Source organism: Schistocerca piceifrons, chromosome 10 (genome assembly GCF_021461385.2).
Source record: "Schistocerca piceifrons isolate TAMUIC-IGC-003096 chromosome 10, iqSchPice1.1, whole genome shotgun sequence".
NCBI classification, from domain to species: domain Eukaryota; kingdom Metazoa; phylum Arthropoda; class Insecta; order Orthoptera; family Acrididae; genus Schistocerca; species Schistocerca piceifrons.
Window position 1 is genome coordinate 29,071,434 of NC_060147.1, and position 14,955 is coordinate 29,086,388.

At 46.2% G+C, this 14,955-nt stretch overlaps 1 pseudogene; it reads left to right on the top strand.

Annotated features, from left to right (window-relative positions):
- Positions 1-7,735: 7,735 nt before the first annotated feature.
- On the top strand, positions 7,736-7,853 carry LOC124719233 (annotated as a pseudogene).
- Positions 7,854-14,955: the final 7,102 nt, after the last annotated feature.

Consider the following 14,955-nt stretch of genomic DNA (forward strand, 5'->3'; position numbering starts at 1 on the left):
AAGTTCCCTTGCCGGTCTAGGAATGGTAGAACGATGGGTTCGATGACGGTTTGGATGTACCGTGCACTATTCAGTGTCCCCTCGACGATCACCAGTGGTGTACGGCCAGTGTAGGCGATCGCTCCCCACACCATGATGCCGGGTGTTGGCCCTGTGTGCCTCGGTCGTATGCAGTCCTGATTGTGGCGCTCACCTGCACGGCGCCAAACACGCATACGACCATCATTGGCACCATGGCAGAAGCGACTCTCATCGCTGAAGACGACACGTCTCCATTCGTCCCTCCATTCACGCCTGTCGCGACACCACTGGAGGCGGGCTGCACGATGTTGGGGCGTGAGCGGAAGACGGCCTAACGGTGTGCGGGACCGTAGCCCAGCTTCATGGAGACGGTTGCGAATGGTCCTCGCCGATACCCCAGGAGCAACAGTGTCCCTAATTTGCTGGGAAGTGGCGGTGCGGTCCCCTACGGCACTGCGTAGGATCCTACGGTCTTGGCGTGCATCCGTGCGTCGCTGCGGTCCGGTCCCAGGTCGACGGGCACGTGCACCTTCCGCTGACCACTGGCGACAACATCGATGTACTGTGGAGACCTCACGCCCCACGTGTTGAGCAATTCGGCGGTACGTCCACCCGGCCTCCCGCATGCCCACTATACGCCCAACTGCACATACGGTTCACGTCCACGCTGTCGCGGCATGCTACCAGTGTTAAAGGCTGCGATGAAGCTCCGTATGCCACGGCAAACTGGCTGACACTGACGGCGGCGGTGCACAAATGCTGCGCAGCTAGCGCCATTCGACGGGCAACACCGCGGTTCCTGGTGTGTCCGCAGTGCCGTGCGTTTGATCATTGCTTGTACAGCCCTCTCGCAGTGTCCGGAGCAAGTATGGTGGGTCTGACACACCGGTGTCAATGTGTTCTTTTTTGCATTTCCAGGAGTGTATATCGGTATATCGATACAGAAATGGCAATATCGTATGGCGATATTTTCTTCGCAGTTCTCGGAATGTATTTGAAGTTGTTCACTTGAAATTGTAGGGGGACGGTATTTTGTGAAGGAGTCTTGCTACTTTTTGAGCTTTCATCACGTCCAGTCTTTCTTTTTGACTGTGGGAATCAAGTATACATGGCACAAAGAAGTAGTCCAATTGCACTAGGGGGTGGCGGTGTGAATGGAATAATAAGACATGCGACGTGAATAAATAGCACACCAGTTGGGTTTAAAATTGTTTTTTTAACTCAACTGGTGTGCTATTTCTTCACATCGCATGTGTTATTATTCCATTCACACCGTCACCCCATAGTTTCTTCAAAAACAGTTGCTGAAACTGAATTCAGACACTACAGCTGGGTCGCTGACGTTTGCAGAAAAGAAGAAAGAGTAGAGTCGACATGAAGTGCTCTAGAAAAATCCGATATGTGAAGAAACCGAACGACGGACCAGCTGGACACCTTTTATTGGGCTGCTTACCTGTATTTGCCAGCCTGGTTAGCCGTGCCGTCTAACGCACCGCTTTCCGGACTGGAAAGGATCACCTAGTCTCCTGAACGAATCCGCCTCGAGGACTTGCGTCGAGGTCCAGTGGGCCGGCCAGTCTGTGGTTGGCATTTAGGCGGTTTTCCATCTGCATCGGTGAATGCTGGCTGGTTCCCCTTATTCCGCCTCAGTTACACTATGTCGGCGATTGCTGCACAAACAAGTTCTCCACGTGCGCGTACACCACCATTACTCTACCACGCAAACATGGGGGTTACACTCGTCTGGTGTGAGACGTTCGCTGGAGGGGTCCACCGGGGGCCGAACCGCACAATAACTCTGGGTTCGGTGTGGGGCGGCGGAGGGGTGAAGTGGACTGCGGTAGTCGTCGTGCGGTTGCGGACCACTGCGGCTGCGGCGGGGACGGAGTCTCTCCATCGTTTCTAGGTCCCCAGTTCACATACAGTACAATACAATACCTGTAGTTACCATTGGTAGCACAGTGGTTATCGCCAAGCGTCGGCGTGCATCGTTTTTCTTTCTGTTCTTGCCCTAAGGAGGATAAGCAACTTGGTCATGTACAGAATATCTAATAATAAAACAGTACTTATATATTAGCTCTAAAGCTGGCTGTATATTTACAACGTGCAGCCGACATTTTTTTCGTCGCTATATCAATATTTTTTCCATCGATGTGTGGATAACTGTACGATATATCGAGGACTGGAAATAATTTGTTTTAAATATCGATATACCTGTTTCCCACTATTTTTAAAAATATGAGCAGTTCTAGTATACACACTCCATCGGTGGCGACAGTAGGACGTGCCACCCCTGTTCATAGGCATGCTGACTCTGCGCCGATGCGCGACAGAGGCATACGGAAAAGTAGTCCCACTTCTGGGACACACAACCACCACAATTACAGTGTGTTTTGGTGAAGTGCAAAGTGCTTTTACCACCATATTTGTGAAAATATGTGTTGCATTTACGTGTGCTTCACAAATGGTTCAAGTGGCTCTGAGCACTATGGGATTTAACTTCGGAGGTCATCCGGCCGGCCGCAAGTTACACACAGGAAGTTTCTGTTTAGCGTGTATATACGGGGTGAGTTACTAACTATTGCCACCAAGAATAACCCTGAAAGTGTGATAGTAGCTGAAAAGTTTGTGGGACAGAGGTTGCATGTGACAACGGGGGCCATAATATGACGTTGGTTTTTGTTGCTAGGTCAGGTTGTTTCTGAGATGTGAAGGTAAACTTTGCTTTTATGAATTGGATGCTATAGTTTGGTACTTAATTTCTGATAGCGGCTATCGAAACGAATCCAATGATGTGTAACATAAAGGTCTTTGAAGGTCAACGAAGGTTACAAAGGTGACATGAACGTCCATTTACAGAAGGTGTTCAAAGTGGTGACCATTGGTACCAATGCAGTGCAGCGATCTTCTTCTTATGGATTCAGTGGTATTCCTTATCACATCGCTACTTATCGAAGCACAAGCTCTGACAGTTCTCTCTCGCATATCTTCAGGTGTAGTTGGAACGTCTTTATAAAAAATGTCTTTTAGCAATCCCCACAAGGAAAAAATCCAGAGGCATCAAGTCTGGCGAACGAGCCGACCACGACACATCTCCTCCGCGTTCAATCCAACGATTTGGCAATTGTCTCTGGAACTCATTTCCAGCCATGAGCGAAAAATGTGCCGGACACCCATCGTGTTGATACCACATTCTGTTCCTCGTTTCTAAAGGTATTTCTTCCAATAACAGTTCTAATGTTTCTTGTAGGAATGTGATGTACTTCCTACCATTAAGATTTCCGCCGATGAAATGGGGGCCTCTAATTATGTCCTCCACTATCCCACGGTTTTTAGTGTGCAGCTTGCCGCAGCCAACATGGATTTTCAGTTGCCCAATAGTGCATGTTATGCAAATCAACATTTCCATGGTTCGTGAATGTAGTCTCGTCAGTAAATAAAAATCACATTAATAAATATGTCATCCCTCTGCATCTGAACCCATCGTCAGAATTCTGTGCAACGCATACAATCCGTTCCAGTTAATTCTTGGTGGAGACTGATATGGTAAGGCGATGCAGAACTCAAACAACGCTTCTCTGGATCGTGCCAGATTCCCTTGCAATTTGACGCGAACTAACACAAGGATCTCGAACCACAGTAGCAAGAGTACATATTTGCGTTTCCTCGTTAGTAACTTTCCCTTGCCGGATATGTTTCAGATGCGTTAAAGATCAATTGGTCTCAATTTATCATACACATATTTAAATGTACGACGTGTAGGATATCTTTCAGCGTATAAGTCTATAGCTCTCACTGAATTTCGTTGGTATTCTCCTTAAATGAGAAACACATCGACTTGTTGTTTGAATGAATACATCACTCGCATTCACTTAATTCGACGATACTAGTCTTACCGTTCCTGTTAGTGTTGTATTGCGAAACCATCGAATGTTGTTTACATGTCGACGGCGCGTCAGATGGATACGCCGTATTCGGCGAATATTTATTATTTGCGTGATATACGAGAGAGAATTGTCAGAGACTGTGCTTCGCTAAGTGCCGAAGTTATAAGGAATACCACTCAATTCAAGATAAGAAAATTGCAGCTCTGCATTGGTACCAATGGTCATCGCTTGGAACACCTTCTGTAAATGGACGTTCATGCCACCTTTTTGGCCTTCGTTGACCTTCAAAGACCTTACTGTTACACATCATTGGATTCGTCTCGATAGCCGCTATAAGAAAATAAGCACCAAACAGTAGCTTCCCAATTAAAAAAACAAAGTTGACCTTCATATTTCTGACGCGACCCCACCTAGCAACAAAAAACAAACGTCATATTATGGCCCCCGTTGTCCCATGCACACTTTTTCCCACAAACTTTTTAGCTACTATCATACTTTCGGAGTTACTCTAGGTGGCAATAGTTAATGACTCGCCCTGTATATAATCTTGGTTTTGTGGACTCGACTGCCTCATGTTTGGATCTTCCAGTAACCTGTTTCAGTGATGGTGAGTGGCTTCGAAAAAATCCATTAGAGTGAAATTACGAGAAGGATCCCCATATTGAAATCTATCTGCAGTTTTTCACCACAGAGTGATGGCAGCGAATATAAGATCGAGAATATGGATATTACAAACGTGGAACGTATCAGACAGCGCAGAGGCAAAGATTGTTAAGCAGTAACGTAACGTAACTTGCTGTCGCTCTCTCTGACGTGCAAATCGGGTAACTTACAAAAATCAAAATGACATGCGCATCTTACAGAATGAGTAGATTATGACAGCAATGGAAATTTTTAAATTCGGTCAATAATTTGTCGATGAACTGAAAGTAAAATTTTTGTTGCCACAGGAAGCCATTAAGTAGGCAACCGGTGACTAGGATTGAGTGACAGTGCCGTGGGTTAGCCATTAATACTACTAGTCCCAGTGGACCGCACGCATCTACAAGTTTCGTCCTGCACTGTATTCTGTCCATTGCTGCTATCCGCCATCCGTCCACATCTATTGACACTTGGTTTAAATCTTCATGGAGCCCATCCTTCCAACGCTTCTTGGGTCTCCCTGGCAGTCTCTTTCCTGTTGGTGTGAAATCCGCGCCACATGGCCGGCCCACTGCATTCGTTTGGCTTTGACAGTCCCTGCTATGTTGGGCCGCTGGTATATTTCCCCAAACTCTTGGTTGTATCTGATCCTCCATTCCCCCGTATCTGCATCCAGAATCGGACCGAAGATCTTCCGAAGCACTTTTCTCTCAAAAACAAGGAGCTTATAGAAGTCCTGTTTCCGGATACTCCGTGTCTCACAACCATATAGAACAACAGGCTGGATCACAGTTTGGTACAGTCGAATCCTGAACTGTCTGGAGAGATATCTGGACCGAAGCAGTTGTGTTAGGCTGTGGTAAGAACGGTTTCCTGCTTGTATTCTGGCATTGAGCTCTGTTTCACATGACGAGTTCTCAGTGAAAAGTGCCACTAGGTATTTGAATCCTTACACTCTCTTGTAGGTCTGGTCCCCGACCTGCAGTGATTGTATACAGGGTGAGTCACCTAACATTACCGCTGGATGTATTTCGTAAACCACATCAAATACTGACGAATCGATTCCACAGACCGAACGTGAGGAGAGAGGCTAGTGTAATTGGTTAATACAAACCATAAAAAAACGCACGGAAGTATGTTTTTTAACACAAACCTACGTTTTTTAAATGGAACCCCGTTAGTTTTGTTAGCACATCTGAACATATAAACAAATACGTAATCAGTGCCGTTTGTTGGAGTGTAAAATGTTAATTACATCCGGAGATATTGTAATCTAAAGTTGACGCTTGAAACCTCCGATGTTCAGTTGCGTCTTGTAACAAATACGGGGCATGGGCGTTGCATAGGACGTGGAGGACGCATGAATTGGCCAGCCCGTTCTCCTGATCTTACACCTCTGGACTTCTTTCTGTGGGGTACGTTAAAGGAGAATGTGTACCGTGATGTGCCTACAACCCCAGAGGATATGAAACAACGTATTGTGGCAGCCTGCGGCGACATTACACCAGATGTACTGCGGCGTGTACGACATTCATTACGCCAGAGATTGCAATTGTGTGCAGCAAATGATGGCCACCACATTGAACATCTATTGGCCTGACATGTCGGGACACACTCTATTCCACTCCGTAATTGAAAACGGAAACCACGTGTGTACGTGTACCTCACCCCTCATGGTAATGTACATGTGCGTCAGTGAAAAAGACCGATAAAAAGGTGTTAGCATGTGGGCGTAATGTGCTGTTCCAGTCTCTTCTGTACCTAAGGTCCATCACCGTTCCCTTTGGATCCCTACGCAATTCGGTGCTCTCCGATACACACGATCGAACAGCGGAGGAGTGGTACTCAAGCGTCAACTTTGGGTTACAATATCTCCGGATGTAATTAACATTTTACAATGCAACAAACGGCACTGATTACGTATTTGTTTATACGTTCAGATGTGCTAACAAAACTAACGGGGTTCCATTTAAAAAAACGTAGGTTTGTGTTAAAAAACATACTTCCGTGCATTTTTTTATGGTTTGTATTAACCAATTACACTAGCCCCTCTCCTCACGTTCGGTCTGTGGAATCTGTTCGTCAGTATTTGATGTGGTTTACGAAATATATCCAGCGGTAACGTTAGGTGACTGACCCTGTATAAATGTTGATGACTGGAGTTAAATGTCCCTCTGGATGTCCTGAATCTGTACACAAACATGGATATACATGAAAGCACTGAAGTCGGAGTGTACCGCTTAATGTTCGTATTCCACTTGTTGTTTACCGAGCTTACCGAGTTGCTGAATACGGCCACCTGGAGTTCAACAACTCTTGCATCCTGGCGGGGTCGCCAGCTCTGCCGTGTTGACACACTGGCGGCGGCAGCGCAGCTCGCCCACCTACCTACCGCGCCACGGCGTTCCTCCGCCCCCTTCCGCCCACACAGCAGGCGCCGTTTCGCCCCCAACGCCACCCCCTGCCGCGCTTCCCGCGGCACCCTTTCCTGCCGGCCCGGGCTGCCTGTTTGGGAAAACCCGAGTACGGACTGAAAAGTTAATGAAGTCGGATGCTAAATGAAGATAAATGGCGGTGATATTGGATTAAGTTTGAGGGACGCCTGCGCCCGGCGTAACGGCGCTGGGTAGAAAACGGCGGGAAAGGAGAGTGGGGGGGGGGGGGGGGGGGGGGAGAGAATACGGAAGGTGGAGTAGGAGGAGGGGTGGGGGTGAGGGGTGGATGTCACTCAAGCGGCGCGATGACAAATGCCGCTGTTTTGTTCCCTCGGCGGTCCCGCGGGACCATTGAAAATAAAACTGTGCCCTGTCCTGGCTCTGTGTACGCAATGGGGCAAGTTTCACCGCACCCACTGTACAACAGTTGCAGATAATAAACCCAGTAAGGGAAAACCATACCGTAACTAGGCATTCGTTCCCTGCTTTTTATCCTTGTATGGCCAGTAAAGCATTATTGCCGGAATAACGTAGTCTGAGCTCAAATGTAAAGAAATATCACGAACGTAAAGGCCTCTCCCCATGCCAACCAGCACGGATTACGAATTTATCGGTCATGCGAAACTGGACTCCCGCTTCTCTTACTTGCTAATTATATTCATAATAACATGAAATTTTGGAACTACGCCACACTGTCGTTCAGCGGCCTTGATATGTTATTTGAAATTTTTAAACACTATATTACATAGCGCTAACGGCCTTGCCGCAGTGGTAACACCAGTTCCCGTGAGATGACTGAAGTTAAGCGCTGTCGGGCTGGGCTAGCACTTGGATGGGTGACCATCCGGTCTGCCGAGCGCTGTTGGCAAGCGGGGTGCACCCAGTCCTTGTGAGCCAAACTGAGAGGAGCTACTTGACTGAAAAGTAACGGCTCCGGTCTCGTAAACTGTCATAACGGCCGGGAGAGCGGTGTGCTGACCACATGCCCCTCCATATCCGCATCCAGTGACGCCTGTGGACTGAGGATTATACGGTGGCCGGTCGCTACCGTTGGGCCTTCCAAGGCATGTTACGACGGAGTTTAGTTTTAGTTTAGTATTGGATGCCAGAATTTCATTCTGACAGTATTTCATATCATCCTTTTATGTTCTTCTTAAAAAAACAACGAAATTTTATTTATATTTCAACCTTAAATTATTGTTGTTTTGAAAAGTATCATTCTTTGTAAATGTTGTAGATAAAACAAAAGGAAAAAAACTGCAAAAGATGAAACACGAAAATTGTGAGATGTACGACCTGTTCTAAACATCAGGTAACAGGTCTATAATCTGGCAACAAATAAAAATTAAAAAAGTAGTACTTCATATAGAAATAGAACTTACTATCGATTTTAGAAAGTTCGATTTCGCTTCTATGAAATTTTGTGCATGAGTGCGTAATGTCAGTTCATTATTGTAATCATGTGTTGTTCCACGTAACTGAGTCGGTATACTAAAACCAAAAGATACTCAGTAGGTTATGTAAACCCTGTAAGTAGGCTGCGTTCGCAGGTTCGAATCCTGCCTCAGGCATGGATGTGTGTGATGTCCTTAGGATAGTTAGGTTTAAGTAGTTAAGAGTTCTAGGGGACTGATGACCTCAGAAATTAAGTCCCATAGTGCTCAGTGCCATTTGAACCATATTGTAAGTAGGCTGTTTAGGTTTTCACGTTCGTAACGCCACGTAGTGCTCTGTATGAAAATAGGTGATTGCGCTGTGTCCAGTCTGTGGCTGGTTGGACTCACTGTTGTAGTATTCTCTTGTGTAGAGTTGGGCAGATGGATGTGAACAGCGCGTAGCGTTGGGCAGTTGGAGGTGAGCCGCCAACAGTGGAGGGAGAGAGATGCCAGAGTTTTGAGCGGACGATCTGGACGTGTGTCCGTCAGAAAGTGGAAATTTGTTCAATTGGATGCCACAAAATTATATATATAATCTCCTTTTGAACCGTATTAAGGTAAATACTTTGTTTGTTCTCTATTAAAATCTTTCATTTGCTAACTGTGCCTATCAGTATCTATTAATTTTTGTAAGGGGACGTTTCAAACCTTACGGATGGACTCCTCATCTAAAGAATATAAGCCAGTTTTTTGATCGCCAGAGCGCGTAATTCTATACGACATCGTTGTCGGAATTAATCGACTGTGTGAGAAAGTGACTAAAATATCTCATGCGCGCCTATATGTAATACATTGACGGAACAGAGAAATCCTAACACCAAGCAGGAGTCACGCAATATAAACGAATGTTGGTAGGCGAGTTTCTATATCTAAAAGACGTCTGTTTAAATTACACGCCTGTCCCATCGGCGTGGCGCTAGGAGAGCAACAATGAGGATGCAAATCAGATGTGTTTCAAATACGCACGTTTGGGGTTGGCAGTGGTTAGTGGTTGTTAGTGAAGAATACCTTTAAGGCGATAAAGACGCGATTATCAGCACCCCACTCAGTTTGAACGAAGTCGTGTAATAGGAGTACGAGAAACTGGGTGTTCCTTCTGTGATATTCCAGAAAGACTTGGCAGGGTGTAGCCACTGTAAATGACTGCTGAGAGCAGTGGTCACGAAGATGTACGGTACTACGGTCACAAGAAGACCGGTCTCCAGACAGCCAAACAGGACTACCGAGAGGGAAGACCATCATGTTCGGCAGATGTCTCTGGTGCATCGTACTGCATCTGTAACAGCAATCTGAGCAGCAGTTGGCACCGCAGTGAGACAACAAACTGTTACAAATCGGTTACTTAAAGGGCAGCTTCCAACAGAACGCACTGCAGCTTGTATTAGAAAGAAGGATCCTTTATTGTATGATTATATGATAGCGGAACAAACACTGGTAGCAGTTACTTCTGTAAAATATCTGGGAGTATGCGTGCGGAACGATTTGAAGTAGAATGATCATATAAAATTAATTGTTGGTAAGGTGGGTACCAGGTTGAGATTCATTGGGAGAGTGCTTAGAAAATGTAGTCCATCAACAAAGGAGGTGGCTTACAAAACACTCGTTCGACCTATACTTGAGTATTGCTCATCAGTGTGGGATCCGTACCAGGTCGGGTTGACGGAGGAGATAGAGAAGATCCAAAGAAGAGCGGCGCGTTTCGTCACAGGGTCATTTGGTAACCGTGATAGCGTTACGGAGATGTTTAATAAACTCAAGTGGCAGACTCTGCAAGAGAGGCGCTCTGCATCGCGGTGTAGCTTGCTCGCCAGGTTTCGAGAGGGTGCGTTTCTGGATGAGGTATCGAATATATTGCTTCCCCCTACTTATACCTCCCGAGGAGATCACGAATGTAAAATTAGAGAGATTAGAGCGCGCACGGAGGCTTTCAGACAGTCGTTCTTCCCGCGAACCATACGCGACTGGAACAGGAAAGGGAGGTAATGACAGTGGCACGTAAAGTGCCCTCCGCCACACACCGTTGGGTGGCTTGCGGAGTATAAATCTAGATGTAGATGTAGATGTATTCTACTGGCCGCAAACCGCCACCGTTTGTGACTTCAGTGGTGTCGTGCGAGAACTCATTGTAGGGCAAGGTGGAGAGCCTTTTTGTTTTCTGGTGAAAGCTGGTTCTACCTCGGTGTTACTGATGGCTGTGTGTTAGGCCAGTTGAGGGCTAGGCACACTCCACCTACACCTGCAGTTATGGTGGTGGGCGCGATTTCGTATTACAGCAGGTGCACCCTCGTGGTTATCCCACGCACATAGACTGCAGATCTGTTCGTCAGTCCGGTGATTCGACCTGTTGTGCTGTCATTCGTGAGCAGCATTCAAGGGGGTGTTTTCCAACAGGATAACGCTCGCTCATGTACCGCTGTTGTAATCCCACATGCTCTGCAGAGTGTCGACTTCTTAACTTGGCTTACTGTATCACCACATCTGTCTCCAGTCGAGCACATATGGGACATCAACAGACGACAACTCAAACGCCATCCATAAACAGTGTGTAAGCAGGCTGTTTAGGTTTTTATGTTGGTAACGTCACGTAGCGCTCTGTATGAAAATCACTGACTGTGCTGTGTGCAGTCTGTGCCTGGTTGGCATTGTTGGAATATTCTCTATTGTAGTGTTGGGCAGTTGGATGTGAACAGCGCGTAGCGTTGCGCAGTTGGAGGTGAGCCGCCAGCAGTGGTGGATGTGGGGAGAGACATGGCGGAGTTTTGAGAGCGGATGATATGGACGTGTGTCCATCGGATACAGTAAATTTGTAAGACTGGATGTCATGAACTGATCTATATATTATGCCTTTTGAACACTAGTATGGTAAATACATTGTTTGTTCCCCATCAAAATCTTTGATTTGCTAACTATGCCTATCAGTAGTTAGTGCCTTCAGTAGTTTGAATCTTTCATTTAGATGGCGGTATTGGCACTCGCTGTACTGCAGTAGTTCGAATAACGAAGATTGTTGTGAGGTAAGTGATTCATGAAAGGCATAGGCTATTGTTAGTCAGGGCCATTCTTTTGTAGAGATTATTGAAAGTCAGATTGCGTTGCGCTAAAAATATTGTCAGTTTATTGATGATCAGAATAAATAAAGAGAGACATGTCAGAGCTCGTTCAGTTTTGCTCAGCTGTTTGAAAATCAAATAACGTAAGGGCTTTACCAGCACAGTAACTCATAAATTTTTCTAAGGGGACGTTTCAAGTGTTAACCGTCCCTGAATCGACCCACCAATTGATGTACCAGTATTTCGTGCTTGCCTTAGCTTATCTCACGTTTGCATTAACCTGTGATCTTGGTTCAGATGGTTCAAATGGCTCTGAGCATTATGGGACTTAACATCTGAGATCATCAGTGCCCCAGAGATGTCACTAAACCGGGAAAAATATGTAAACAACCATGCATGAGCAGTCCCTAATAGACGGAGGGGGTACGACAGCCGATCAGTTCCAGTTATTCCACCAGGAAGGAGGTACACGGCTCGTGTTGTCTGTCGCTCAACCGTGCCTGGACGGTCAATACCGCGGTTCGATCGCGTCCACATCGTGGCAGGAAGGGCTCTCAGCAAGGGAAGTGTCCAGGCGTCTCGGAGTGAACCAAAGCGATGTTGTTCGGTCATGGAGGAGATACAGAGAGACAGGAACTGTCGGAGACAAGCCTCACTCAGGCCGCCCGAAGGCTACTACTGCGGTGGATGACCGCTACATACGGATTATGGCTCGGAGGAATCGTGACAGCAACGCCACCATGTTGAATAATGCTTTTCGTGCAGCCACAGGACGTCGTGTTACGACTGCAACTGTGCGAATAGGCTGCATGACGCGCAACTTCACTCCAGACGCGCATGACGAGGTCCATCTTTTGCACCACGACACCATGCAACGCTGTACAGATGGGCCCAACTAGATGCTGAATGGACCGCTCAGGATTAGCATCACGTTCTTTTCACCGATGAGTGTCGCATATGCCTTCAACCAGACAATCGTCGCAGACGTGTTTGGAGGCAACCCGGTCAGACTGAACGGGTTAGATACACTGTCCAGAGATTTCAGCAAGGTGGATGTTCCCTGCTGTTTTGGGGTGGCATTATGTGGGGCTGCCGTACGCCGCTGGTGGTCACAGTAGGCGCCGTAACGGCTGTACGATACGTGAATGCCATCCTCCGACCAATAGTACAACCATATCGGCAGCATATTGGCGAGGCATTCGTCTTCATGGATGACAATTCGCGCCGCCATCTTGGACATCTTGCGAATGACTACCTTCAGGATGACGACTAAAAAGAAAATGGTTCAAATGGTTCTGAGCACTAAGGGACTTGACGTCGGAGGCCATCACTCCCTTGGACTTAGAACTACATAAACCTAAGTAACCTAACGAACATCACACACATCCATGCCCGAGGCAGGATTCGAACCTGCGACCGTAGCGGTCGCGCAGTTCCTGACTGAAGCGCCTAGAACCGCTCGGCCACCCCGACCGGCTGTAATCTTGGAATGTTAATCACTTTCACATGTTGCGTAGAGAAATGCATTCCCGAAATTTCGTTACTCTCCATTAATTAGTTTTTGTGTTGCGATTTTTTTTTTTTTTTTTTTGACCGTCAGTGTAAGTGGGAGTGGATAACAGCTATGATTGGCGTAGAGTTTAGTGAGGAGGAAACCCGCAGAGCATCGGTATATCCACACTCTACAGGCTGGCTCAGACGAACTACATACTGTTACCTGTCCAAGACACGAATTGCACAGTTGTAAATGTTCCGCCGCCAGGATTCGAACCGGCTTACCTCCGACTCGAGCCGGCCGCTGTGACCGAGCGGTTCTAGGCTCTTCAGTCTGGAACCGCGCTTCTGCTACAGTCGCAGGTTCGAATCCTGCGTCGGGCATGGATGTGTGTGATGTCCTTAGGTTAGTTAGCTTTACGTAGTTAAATTAAAAGGAAAGTCAGTGTTGGCCGTAATATTGATGTTTTATTGATAGCAGAATCGATTTTCGATCACAGTGATCATCTTCAGTGCCGGAAGTTAAAAATTTTACGTAGCGATCAGTGAGTAAAAACAAAAAAACCACAAATACACGTGAGTAGAAACCAACTGTTGGAAAGAACATACCTGTGGTGTACAAATTAAACTCAGACACTGGCATCAAGTTATCCATGACCAAAACTGAGAAGCGATCACAATAACTGAAGCCGCTGTTTACAGTCACCTATACAGTACACCTCGGTGTGACAGGGTCTTGGAACGCACTCTATGTGGCGTGTTTCACGTGAAGACACAAAATACCAACGTGAACTTGCAAATCATTAATTGAATATTTCAATTTTAAAATTGTACATTAAAAAAAGCGTAGCAAAAATAAGAGACAGCGGGGAAATGCACATCTTGCCAACGTACGTTGTTGTGTTATTTTCGAACAACTTAAAAAACGAGTCGGAATAAAAATCAACAGGTGAAGTTATATGGTATCAGATTACAGGAGTAGAAAAGACGAAAAATATACAATTAACATGACATGAAATATAACAGAAATTGTTATAACACAGTAACCACCATCTGGCGTAGGGAGTCATAGATATAAAGTTCTCAAGTTACGTAAAATATTGAGTGAAAACTACTGTTACAAATTGCAAAGATTAAATTATACAGGGTGTTACAAAAACGTACGGCCAAACTTTCAAGAAACATTCCTCACACGCAGAGAAAGAAAATGTTATGTGGACATGCGTCCGGAAACGCTTAATTTCCATGTTAGAGCTCATTTTAGTTTCGTCAGTATGTGCTGTACTTCCTCGATTCACCGTCATGATTTCATACGGGATACTCTACCTGTGCTGTTAGAACATGTGCCTTTACAAGTACGACACAACATGTGGTTCATGCACGATGGAGCTCCTGCACATCTCAGTCGAAGTGTTCGTACGCTTCTCAACAACAGATTCGATTGGAAGAGGCGGACCAATTCCGTGGCCTCCACGCTCTCCTGACCTCAACCCTCTTGACTTTGTTATGGGGGCATTTGAAAGCTCTTGTCTACGCAACCCCGGTACCAAATGTAGAGACTCCTCGTGCTCGTATTGTGGACGGCTGTGATACAATACGCCATTCTTCAGGGCTGCATCAGCGTATCAGGGATTCCATGCGACGGAGGGTGGACGCCTGTATCCTCGCTAACGGAGGACATACTGAACATTTCCTGTAACAAAGTGTTTGATGTCACGCTGGTACATTCTGTTGCTGTGTATTTTCATTCCATGATTAATGTGATTTGAAGAGAAGTAATAAAATGAGCTATAACATGGAAAGCAAGCGTTTCCGGACACATGTCCACATAACATATTTTCTTTCTTTGTCTGTGAGGAATGTTTCCTGAAAGTTTGGCCGTACCTTTTTGTAACACCCTGTATGTTGGATAGAGACATGTGTACGAAATACGCTAGCTTAGTAGGTACCTGCACTATTCTAGTTCTAAGTCTAGGGGAATGATGACCTC